At 35.3% G+C, this 12,008-nt stretch overlaps 1 non-coding gene across 1 annotated transcript; it reads left to right on the plus strand.

The window, feature by feature from the left end:
- Positions 1-8,923: 8,923 nt before the first annotated feature.
- LOC140851873 (small nucleolar RNA R71) lies at positions 8,924-9,029 on the plus strand. Its single transcript, XR_012134630.1, has one exon. It is a non-coding gene; the product is annotated as a small nucleolar RNA R71 (small nucleolar RNA).
- Positions 9,030-12,008: the final 2,979 nt, after the last annotated feature.

The following is a 12,008-nucleotide window of genomic DNA, read 5'->3' on the forward strand; positions in this document are numbered from 1 at the left end:
CGGGTTTCCAATTTCTCTCTAGTTGCTTTCTCTTTTTCTTACAACCTATCATAGTTTTAGGACAAGCCTTTGAAATTTAAGACAAAGACTTATCTGGTCTTAACAAGGGTTGTGAGGATCCTAAAAAAGAAGAATAAGAAGTCCAAAGGAGGTTCTGAGAGGGTAGAGTCAGGTTCTTGTAGAAACCTGATCGGTATGAGGCTAGTCAAGTTCTAAAGACTAGAACTCTTGAAGCAAGGAGAAGGAGTACTGTCTTTGGTTCAATTTCTATGTAGATTACCTTTGGAGGATGGATACTTGGATGCATTTTAAAAATTAGGATTAGCGCTACAAGTATGCTTCTTATCCAAGTTTAATTTATAGTACTTTGATTATTATAGTCAAGAATTTTTGAGCATTAAGGTTTTCAGTGCATCGGATATTTTGAATGAAAATTTTAAATACCTAATCCTTTCGCTATGCCATCAAAGCCCAACACTAGGCCTAATGTAGCTTATGCTTCAGATATAGCTAACAAATTTCCAGATGATCTAGAGGAGGCTCATTGGAAAGCTATGAAAAATATTTTGAAGTACCTAAAAAGACTAGAGATATTTTTCTCATATATGGAGGAGGATCAAAGTTGAAACTAGAGGAATATATAGATTCTAATTTTTAATCTGATTCGGATGATAACAAGTCAATATCAGGATGCATGTTTATCCTAAATAGTGGACAGTGAGTTGGAAGAGTTCTAAGCAGCAATTAAGGTAGAGTACATCGTTGCTAGTGAAGTTGTTAAGAAAGCTATCTGGATGAAAAGTTCATCAAAGAATTAGGAGTCATTCCTAAGATTGAAAGACTAGTGCCACTCTATTGTGATAATACTGAGGCCATTATTCAAGCTAAGGAACCTAAATCTCATCATAGATCCAAGCATATCCTTAGACGCTTTCATCTCGTTCGAGAAATTATAGAGAATAAGATGTTGTCTAGAACGAGTTAACATAAAGAACAATATAGCAAACCCATTCACTAAGGCCATACCACAGCAGCTATATGATTACCATCTTGATTGTATAGGATACAAAGGCGATTGGCTTTAGTGCAAGTGAGAGATTGAAATAAGGGTGTCCTATAAGCCAATTGCAAGTGTGTTGTGATGAAATTTTCTTTATAATTTTTCAACTCATGTAATAATATTTATTATTTGAGATATTGATTCATCATTTTAGCTACATCTTTTATATCTAAGATAATGATGAATCCAAAGATTAGGATAATGATTTTAGGAGATATGAATGGTCATGCTAGTCAGATCTAAAAATTTTAAAATCTTAATTTTAAATATTTTTGATTGTAGAAGCATTGAGTCGAGGATTAATGTTCTGGATAGACTGGCATATCCTATGTATGCTCGATGGAGAGGATGATAGATCTCATTTGCCACTTGTGCATAGGACTAATACAAAGATGTGGGTGTTCATTTAAAAATAAGTTCACTGAATTGACTCGATAAAAGAGAATATCTTATGAAAGTCTTATTTGTATGTCAAAGATGATTTTCTAAGTGAAAGTTGTGCAAGTGATCTTTAGACCTGAGATCACCATGAAATCTTGTGCACATGAACTCATATTTTGCTTCATTACCAGGTATGATATTAAGACATATAAGGAGTATTCTAGATATGATGGAGTGTTTATGAAGGTTGTGAGTAGGTCAACATGGAATCGATCATTTCTAGTAAAAGAAGATTGCATCTTGTGTATTTTCATTTTTAGATGACTCAAAAAAAATTTTTGGCCAAAAGCAGAAAGGAGATTAAAAGAATTTTAATATTTTTTATTGAAATTATTATTGGTTAATTAAGAATTGATATGAACATGTCTTTGAGTTTGACATGATTTCATACTCATAAATATATTTAGAGTGCAGGAATGATCGAAGGATTGAATCGCACGATAACTTACCGCTAAAGGATGTATTTGATATTTTCATCAAATTCCACATCTTCTGGATAGTTATGATACGTTGCTAAATATTAATTTTGACTTGTAAGTTTGATCAAATTAAAGAGTTTAATTTGATCACCAATGAGAAAGGATTATAATTGTTGAGCTTGAATTAGCTCGATTGAACTTAAATCGGTTAGATTGAAATCTAATCAAATGTAGTCAACTTATACCTAGACCTACTATTGAATAGATGTAGAACCTAATAGGTTACACACATATAAAAATTAGCCAAAATTTTTTTGAAAAAGGTTAATTAGAATTTTGGATTCAATCAGTGTTTCGATAAGCATGCTAGCATGTGTGAAAACCCTAGCTCCTTTGGAGATCAATTTGATCTCATCCCTTGCTAATTAGCTAGCTCAATTTGGTGAATATTTGGATCAGATCGTGCCACCTAGAAGCAGCCCAAAATGAGGTATCTAATCCTATGTTAACGCCATATATGGAGAGTCTAAATTGTGAAGGACTCTTGGCGCAAAACAGATTTTGCATGCGCATGTTGGCGTGAGCAGAAGGAGGAATCCTTCTGGCATGGGATTAAGATGCATGTGATAGCCCACATCACCTTTCATTCCCTGATATACATCTCAAATTATGAGATGGATTTTTTCTAGAATTTTGGGGGTAGAGAAAAAAATTAGAAAATTGAAGGTCTCTCGCGCATGCAGGATGAAGCATCACATCTCTTAGTGGTTTGGAGAGTCCTTTTCCTAACTAAATACTTTCAAATTAGAACAATTTTTTTTGATAATATTTTACATTTGATAAGCTATTTTTGATAATTTTTTTAGAATTTTTTCAAACTTATCAGATGACCAAACAGATGCTAGAAGCTTCCTCACATGTGCACATGTGCGGTGATCAGAACTCACATGAAGAGGTGAGAGGATAGCATCCTTCTATGAGAATTTTAGCACCTTATTAGGTTTTCTGGAATCAAAAATAAGTCTCCTATCCACATGGATTTTTATGAATTTTTCTAATTTGAGAAGGGAGGTAAAAACATCCCTTCTCTGGTGTCACACATAGGTGCAGGTGCAGATCAGTGTATCGATAATAAAAGTCCTTATGTTTGAAGGAACTCTTATCTCTGATAATCTGATTAGATAAGCCTCTTGGATGAGGCATGTCCCTCCCTTTTTAGCACCCCTCTAATGGCTATAAAAGGGTTTGGGCACAGAGTGTTCGATGCATTCAGAAAAGGTTTTCAATTTCTCTCTATAGTTCTCCCTTCTTTCTTACAACCTATCTTAGTTTTAGGACAAGACTTTGGGATTTAAGATAAAGTTTTATCTAATCCTAACAAGAGCTGTGAGGGTCCTAAAAAAAAAGAATCAGAAGTTCGTCTAAGAGGGTTGAGTCAGATTCTTAGAGAAATCTAACTGGTACAGAGCTAGTCAAGTTCTAGGGACTAGAACTCTTGAAACAAGATGAAAGAGGAGTGCTATTTTTGATCTAATTTTTATGTAAATCACCATTGGAGGGTAGATACTTGGATATCTCATAAAAATTAAGATTAGCACTATAGATATTCTTCTTATTCAAGTTTAATTTATTATACTTTGATTATTATAGTCAAGAATTTCTGGGTATTAAGATTTTCGATGCATCGGATATTTTGAATAAAAATTTTAAATACCTAACCCTTCCATCTGTGTCACCAGAACCCAACACATAAGTGAGCCACATTCTTGTATAAACCTTAAAGAATATTTCAATTAAATATTGTAAAAATCTTTCTTAGTTCAATCTAAAATAATATTTTATGAATAAATTTTTATCTTGCCACTAAATAATTAACTTTAAATCAAGAACAATATCATAATATTCTTCCATATCAAATTTGAGCTTATAATTCATTCAAACTATTAGTGGTCAAATTAATAATCACAATGCATGATAAAATTTTATGATCAATTCTTTTGCAAATACTAACATAACTAATCATAACATGATCTATGGATTGTCTATCATATATCAAACCCTTTGAACCATTATTCTTGAGTGATTTTTTTATTCATAATCACAAGATTTGGTCAAAAATCATAAAAATAATTTACACTACAATTATCATAGATATATATCTCAATGTTTCTAGTGTCTACCAACCTACACTCATCATATGTTTGATTCTGTGTCATAATTTATCTACTTATACTTTGATACGATATAAATTATTATACTCCTGACATGAGATCATGAGCTAGGGATCATGACAATTGCTGCATACTCATGACAAGCTTTCTCCACAAGTATGAAAGACATTCCAAAAATAATATCAATATATCATAATAGAATTCATAATAAACTAAGTTCAAAGTTTAACAAACTAAAATCGACTTTAATCTCTCACAAAAGTTTAACAATATTCAGAAGATCTTTGATGCGTAGTCGTTGATAGCACAAAAAAAATAACTCTACTCACTACGTAGGTAGGATGAGTCGAGATCGTATCCTCAGGGACCTTGGGCTAAGTTGAGATTGCAAGGTAAAAGAAAGAAGCGTTGTTTTTGATTTAGAAAATAAATTATCTTAAAATTGAGATAATTAAAAAATAAAGAGCTCGGGAGTTTTGAATTAATTTGCACTAGCAGAGTTGTATCTCTTTTTTTAACTAAATAGATGTGATTAATCTTAGAAAAAATATCTGTCTTTCCTCAGTACGCTCTGTACCCGTAGATCACGGTGCGTCTCCAAAAAGTACTAGGTAAACAACTCTTCTTTCCTCGGCACGCCCCGTATCCGTAGATCACGGCGCGTCTCCGAAAAGTAAAAGTTGTTCCTAATATTAATCTAACAAGAAAGCATAAATAAAAGCATATGAAAGGGAGCAAATAAAGAACTCATGATAATTTAAATAAAAAGCATAATCTTTATTGCATATAAAAAAATACAGGAAAGTTTAGAACAATAAACCATCTCTGTGTCGTTACAAAATTTCTTCTCCACTCCCGAGACTGCTAGCCTAGCTGCTCATGAAGTAGTCCCTTTCTATTCCTCTATGCAAGGCTCTAGAAGAATTTCTGAGCTCTCCCTCCAATAAGAGTACAAAAGTCTTTTTATAGGTGTTAGGAGGGAGGAGTTTTACATGATTTTCCGATGTGGGACTAAAAAAATACAAATCTTTCAAAACATTTCTAAATATTAATTTTTTTCCTTATTTTGAACTCGTCTGCCGTGCGCCCACACCCGCGCAATGCTGCACCCGTGCCCGCGTCCGCGCCCGTCCCGCGTCCGCACCCGTCCCCGCGTCCACGCCGCGTCTCGCATCCACACGTCCACGTGCGCCACTTTGTTTTGAATTCATGTGAAACAAGCGCCAGCCTTTGAATTCACGTGAACAATTTTTTTATATTCCAAAAAGAAACAAAAATTTCTTCACAATGACATCTATATCCTTTTGGATTCCTTGCATAGTATCTTCATTTTCTATAATATCGGATGCGTCTTTCTTTTATTTTAATTTTATTTTAAATCCAAATTTCTTCAAACTTGAGTCTTTTTGATCTATGACTTGAACTCTTTGTATCGGCGATCATCTTTTCTGTAAAACACAAAAAGAAATATCAAATTCTTAATAAATAAAATAAATTAAATATAATTTTCTGCTTTAAATGACTTAAATTATGTGTTTATCACACCTTCCAACTTGAATTTTGCTCGTCCTCGAGTAAAATAGATATATCAGCATTGTGTACCGATTTGGTTTTGAATCAAAAATTAGTGTAGGCATCCCAAAAGGTAGATGATACTTGGTCAGACCATTAAAGAGATATTTCATTGGATTATCAATTTGATCCAATTAGTGGCTGAGTATTAACTAAAGAAATTTCAGAGCTTTTCTTTCACCAACTCTCCACTTTACTCTTTAAATCCTCTAACTTAATGGGAAAGAGGTTTATTATCTTCTTGCAATTTAGTCCTCTTTTTTTTTATATATATATATATAACATTGCCTACCTTTTTACGCGAACCACAACGCTTCCGGCATGACCTAAGAAGGATCGCATTTGTCGGACCAAAGTAGGGGGTGGTAGTTTTGAAATAACCTCAACTTTGGCTTTATCTACCTCGATCCCTTTTTCAGAAATAATATGTCCTAATACAATTTTTTTTCGCACCATGAAATGGCTCTTTTCCCAACTTAGGACAAGATTTGTCTCCATACACCGTTTAAGAACTTTGGAAAGATTATGGAGACAATCCTCAAAGGTGGTTCCAAACACAGAAAAATCATCCATAAAAACTTCAAGATATTTGTCCACCATATCTGAAAAAATGGCCAGTATGCACCGTTAAAATGTAGCGGATGCATTGCAAAGCCCGAATGGCATACGTCGAAAAGCAAAGGTGCCATAGGGGCAGGTGAAGGTAGTCTTTTCTTGATCATTCGAAAATACAGGTACTTGATTGTACCCTGAATAACCATCAAGAAAACAGTAGAAACTTTGTCCTGCTAATCGTTCTAGGATTTGATCGATGAAGGGCAATGGAAAATGATCCTTCCTAGTAACGACATTCAGTTTTCTATAATCTATGCATACTTGCCATCCAGATGATATGCGAGTTGGAAGTAGTTCACCTTTTTCATTCTCCACCACAGTAATACCAGATTTTTTAGGTACTACTTGAGTGAGACTGACCCATTTACTATCGGATATGGGGTAGATGATTCCAGCATCTAACCACTTTACCACCTCTTTCTTTACTACTTCACGCATGTTTGGGTTCAATCTCCTCTGCATATCTCGATGGGGTTTGGCATGTTCCTCAAAATGAATATGGTGCATGCAAATGGAGGGGTCAATTTCTTTTAAATCGACAATGGACCAACCGATAGCCTCTTTGTGTTCCTTCAGAATACCAACCAATTGTGCTTCCTGATTAGGGGTCAAGTCTGATGCAATGATTGCCGGGAGGGTGTCATTGAGTCCTAGAAATACATACTTAAGCGTAGCAGGAAGAGGTTTCAATTCTAACGTAGGTGGTGATTCTAAAGATGGGACTATTGGTGTACTGGCTAATGTGGGCAATGGCTCATACTTGATTGTCCATGGAGGAGTGGTTTTATCATGTGGTGTATCTAACAAGATGTTAACTTCTTTCATGTATTCCTCAAAGTCACACACTCCAAAGTGAGCCAAGCAAGTATCTAAGGGGTCTGGTGCTAGAATTATAGGTGTTGCATCTTCTATAATATCTTCTAGTGTATCTACTTCGAAGCAACTATCCATTGATGGTCCTTGGGAAGCACCAAACACATTCAGTCTTAGTTTCTTATTCCCAAACGATACGTCCATGACTCCTGTCCTACAATTAATGCATGCATTTGCCGTAGCTAGGAAGGGTCGTCCTAAGATAATGGGAATTTGTCTGGGGTTGCCACTTAATTCCATATCGAGAACCAAAAAATTAACTGAAAAGTAAAACTCATCTACCTTGACCAAGACATCCTCAAGCATTCCACGTGGTTCCTTAATTGATCTGTCGACTAACTGCAGTGTGACTGATGTGGGTTTCAGTTCTCTGAATCCAAAAAGTTCATACACCGAACTAGATAAAAGATTCACACTTGCCCCTAAATCCAGAAGAACTTTTTCAATGTGATAATCTCCTATAACACAGGAAATGATGGAGGCTCCTGGGTCCTTAAGCTTTGGAGGAGTGGCATGCTGGAAGACAGAACTAGCCTGTTCAGTGAGACGTATTTTCTTTGAGATTTGTGATCTAGATTTACGTTTTTGGGTGCACAAATTCTTCAAAAATTTGGCATAAACAGGGACCTGTTTGATTGCGTCTAGAAGGAGAAGATTAATTTGGACTTGCTTAAACAATTCCAACATCTCATCAAGTTTTCCTCCCTTCTTATCTGCAGGAATAGGGGCTTTCAGGGCATCCAAAAATGGGGCTTTAGGCAAGTAAGATGACTCCGGTGCAGTTGGTTCCTTCTCTATTTTCAGGTCCTCCTTATTCTTGGGTGATTTGGATTCGGTTAGAGGTTTAGGGTCGGTCTCATTGGTTTTACTAGTGTGTTCAATGACCTTCTCACTTCTCAGAGTCATGATTGATTTGGCATGTTCAGAAAAAGCTTCTGGGGTATTAGAACTCTCAATCACAAATTATCCTCTTGGGTTGGTCTCGGATTGGCTAGGTAATTTTTCTCCTTCCCTCCTACTGAATGCAGTTGCTAATTGACCTATTTGGGTCTCTAGCTTAGCAATGGATTGTGTGTGGGAGTTAAGGGTCTGAGTGTTGACTTCTAATCGTTCTAGTGCTTTCAGGACTTTTTCCTCAAAAGCTGAGCTGTGACCAGTAGTAGACGGTTGAGGAACATTTTGGAATTGATGGTATGGTCCATGCCTATATGTTGGGTCTTGATATTGAGGTCGAGGTGTGGCAGGACCAATCACTGGTTGTGGTCTCCAGAAAAAATTTGGATGGTTTCTCCAGCCGAGGTTATAAGTGTTCGAATATGGATCGTTTTCTGGTCTGCGAGCTTGTTGGACTTGAGCTTGCTGAACCTGCTCGTGCACAAACTCAGGAAATTGAGGTGCGGCTGGGCATTCACTAACAAAATGGTTCGGACTTGCACACAATGCACAAACTTCTTGGATTGGGTTAGGTGGAATCGGGGATTGTCCGGTATTTAGAAGACGATCTAATTTTTGGGACAGTTCATCTACCTTTTGATGGATATCTATGGCATTTCCTACTTCATATATTCCACCTCTTTTTGGGTTTAACATGGGTTTATCTCTAATAGAGGCAGACATATGATGTAATGAATTTTCACTTAAAATTTCAAACAGTTGCCATGCCTCATCCTCACTTTTCAGCATAAATGTCCCACCGCATGATGCATCGACCATTTGTCGATGTCTTTCAGAGAGCCCATCATAAAAATATTGGATTAACTGTCACTTGGGTACAGCATGGTGAGGATATTTTCTAATAAGGTCTTTTAATCTCTCCCATGTTTCATGAAATATTTCTCCATCTAATTGGGAAAAACTAGTTATGGCTTTCCTTATTTGATTAGTTTTTCCTATGGAAAAATATTTCTTGAGAAACTCTCCTTGCAGCTGGTCCCAGGTTGATATAGTCATGGAATCCAAAGTATGTAACCAATATTTGGTTTTGTCCTTAAGTGAAAAAGGGAATAATTTCAACCTAAGAGCATCATCGAAGAAGTTGTAAATTTTGACAGTTGAGCATATCTCAAGAAATTCTTCAAGATATTTATAAGGGTCTTCATTACTAAGTCCATAAAATAAAGGTAACATTTGGATTATACTGGACTTAATTTCATATTGAGTGGCCTCCACAGGGGGCACTTGAATACAAGGAGAGTAGGTATATGTGGAAGGAGTAAAGTACTCCTTCAATTGCTTGGGTGGATCATTCTCCTGATTTCGGTCCATATTTTTACGTCTGTTGGCTCTAAAGGTTCTTTCTATTTCTGGATCAAAAGGTTGGATTTCTGATCGTAACGATCTACGGCCAAGCATACACCTTACAATTATACTGTAGAGCAAACACAAAAAAAAATTTCTTTTTATAATATATATTTTTATAATACAGTGAGAAAAGAATGAAGAAAATCTAAAGAGAAGAACCTAAGAATCTTAAATCTATGAAAAGGAAAAAATTAGTTAATGTTTAGATGTTAATTGCAATCAACTTAAACAATCATAGACTCTCTATCCTAAGGTTAACTTAGATCTAGACAGCTCCTAACTTTCAAGACCGCCTTTGAGCACTCCAAGCTCAAGACTGACTAACTGACTCGGCCAGATAAGCGTAAGATGTGGGAGGTTCCCTGCTCGTTGCTTTTCTTAGACACCAACTGAGTTGGCCAGGTCAGTCAACGGAACCAATTGAAAATCACTTTCTTTAACCACTTGCCTTAAACACCGAGCAATTAACCAATCCACACTCAGTTCAACTCTAGAGCTTTCTTATCCTATTGAGCACAAAATTCCTAGGGCTGACGTCTAGTTGATTTTAAATTAAGATCTAGGTTATGCAAATGCAAGGGAGTGATTTGTGGGCCAAGGAAGGGTGATCAAATCCCCACCTTATCTGGTTAATGGGTTATTGCCCTTAAGATTAATTATGGAGATGCAATGCAAGGCAACAAGGTGTCCAATCAGGTTAGAAATTTTTATATTTGAGGTTACGCTATTTTAGTTAAGTGTTATGAAATGTCAGTGGCTTCTTTTTTTTTTAATTTTTTTTTTAGTTTTACAAGAAAATAAATTTAAGTGATTAAGTCTAAAAAAGCAATAAATCACTATGCTATAAAAAGTAGCAAATTATTCTAAGCAAAAAAATTTCTAAGATTAAAAAGTAGTAAATTATTTATGCAAGGTAATTATGTAATTATGCAAATAAGATTATCTAGCTAGAAAGTACTGAAAAAAATTAGAGCGAGAAATAGAAACTGAAAAGCATTTTTTTTTTAATTTTTTTTTTCAATTTTTTTAATTCAACTGTACCAAGATCCCCGACAACGGCGCCAAAATTTGATGCGTAGTCGTTGATAGCACCAAAAAAATAACTCTACTCACTACGTAGGTAGGATGAGTCGAGATCGTATCCTCAGGGGCCTTGGGCTAAGTTGAGATTGCAAGGCAAAAGAAAGAAGCGTTGTTTTTGATTTAGAAAATAAATTATCTTAAAATTGAGGTAATTAAAAAATAAAGAGCTCGGGAGTTTTGAATTAATTTGTACTAGCAGAGTTGTATCTCTTTTTTTAACTAAATAGATGTGATTAATCTTAGGAAAAATACCTGTCTTTCCTCGACACGCTCCGTACCCGTAGATCACGGCGCGTCTCCGAAAAGTACTAGGTAAACAACTCTTCTTTCCTCGACACGTCCCGTATCCGTAGATCATGGTGCATCTCCGGAAAGTAAAAGTTGTTCCTAATATTAATCTAACAAGAAAGCATAAATAAAAGCATATGAAAGGGAGCAAATAAAGAACTCATGACAATTTAAATAAAAAGCATAATCTTTATTGCATATAAAGAAATACAGGAAAGTTTAGAACAATAAACCATCTCTGTGTCGTTACAAAATTTTTTCTCCACTCCCGAGACTGCTAGCCTAGCTGCTCATGAAGTAGTTCCTTTCTATTCCTCTATGCAAGGCTCTAGAAGAATTTCTGGACTCTCCCTCCAATGAGAGTACAAAAGTCTTTTTATAGGTGTTAGGAGGGAGGAGTTTTACATGATTTTCCGATGTGGGACTAAAAAAATACAAATCTTTCAAAATATTTCTAAATATTAATTTTTTTCCTTATTTTGAACTCGTCTGCCGTGCGCCCACACCCGCGCGATGCTGCACCCGTGCCCGCGTCAGCGCCCGTCCCGCGTCCGTCCCTGCGTCCACGTCGCATCCCGCGTCCACACGTCCATGCGCGCCACTTTGTTTTGAATTCATGTGAAACAAGCGCCAGCCTTTGAATTCATGTGAACAATTTTTTTATATTCCAAAAAGAAACAAAAATTTCTTCACAATGACATCTATATCCTTTTGGATTCCTTGCATAGTATCTTCATTTTCTATAATACCGGATGCATCTTTCTTTTATTTTAATTTTATTTTAAATCCAGATTTCTTCAAACTTGAGTCTTTTTGATCTGTGACTTGAACTCTTTGTATCGGCGATCATCTTTTCTGTAAAATACAAAAAGAAACATCAAATTCTTAATAAATAAAATAAATTAAATATAATTTTCTGCTTTAAATGACTTAAATTATGTGTTTATCAATCTTACATCAATTAAACCTTAAATAATAATCTTGTAAATAGAATAATAAATCTATATCTAAACTTACTTGATACTATTGATTCTCATCTTTAAACTCACTTCTAAAGTAATATCTATGTCTATAATTAACAATCTGAATCTAAAATAAAAGAAGAGGTGATGAGCATGATATTCTAGTAAATAATGAATATCTCAATTAGACATCTTGGATATTATCATAAAATATGATGTTTCA

The sequence above is a fragment of the Elaeis guineensis genome, chromosome 9 (assembly GCF_000442705.2).
Source record: "Elaeis guineensis isolate ETL-2024a chromosome 9, EG11, whole genome shotgun sequence".
Taxonomy (NCBI): Eukaryota; Viridiplantae; Streptophyta; class Magnoliopsida; order Arecales; family Arecaceae; genus Elaeis; species Elaeis guineensis.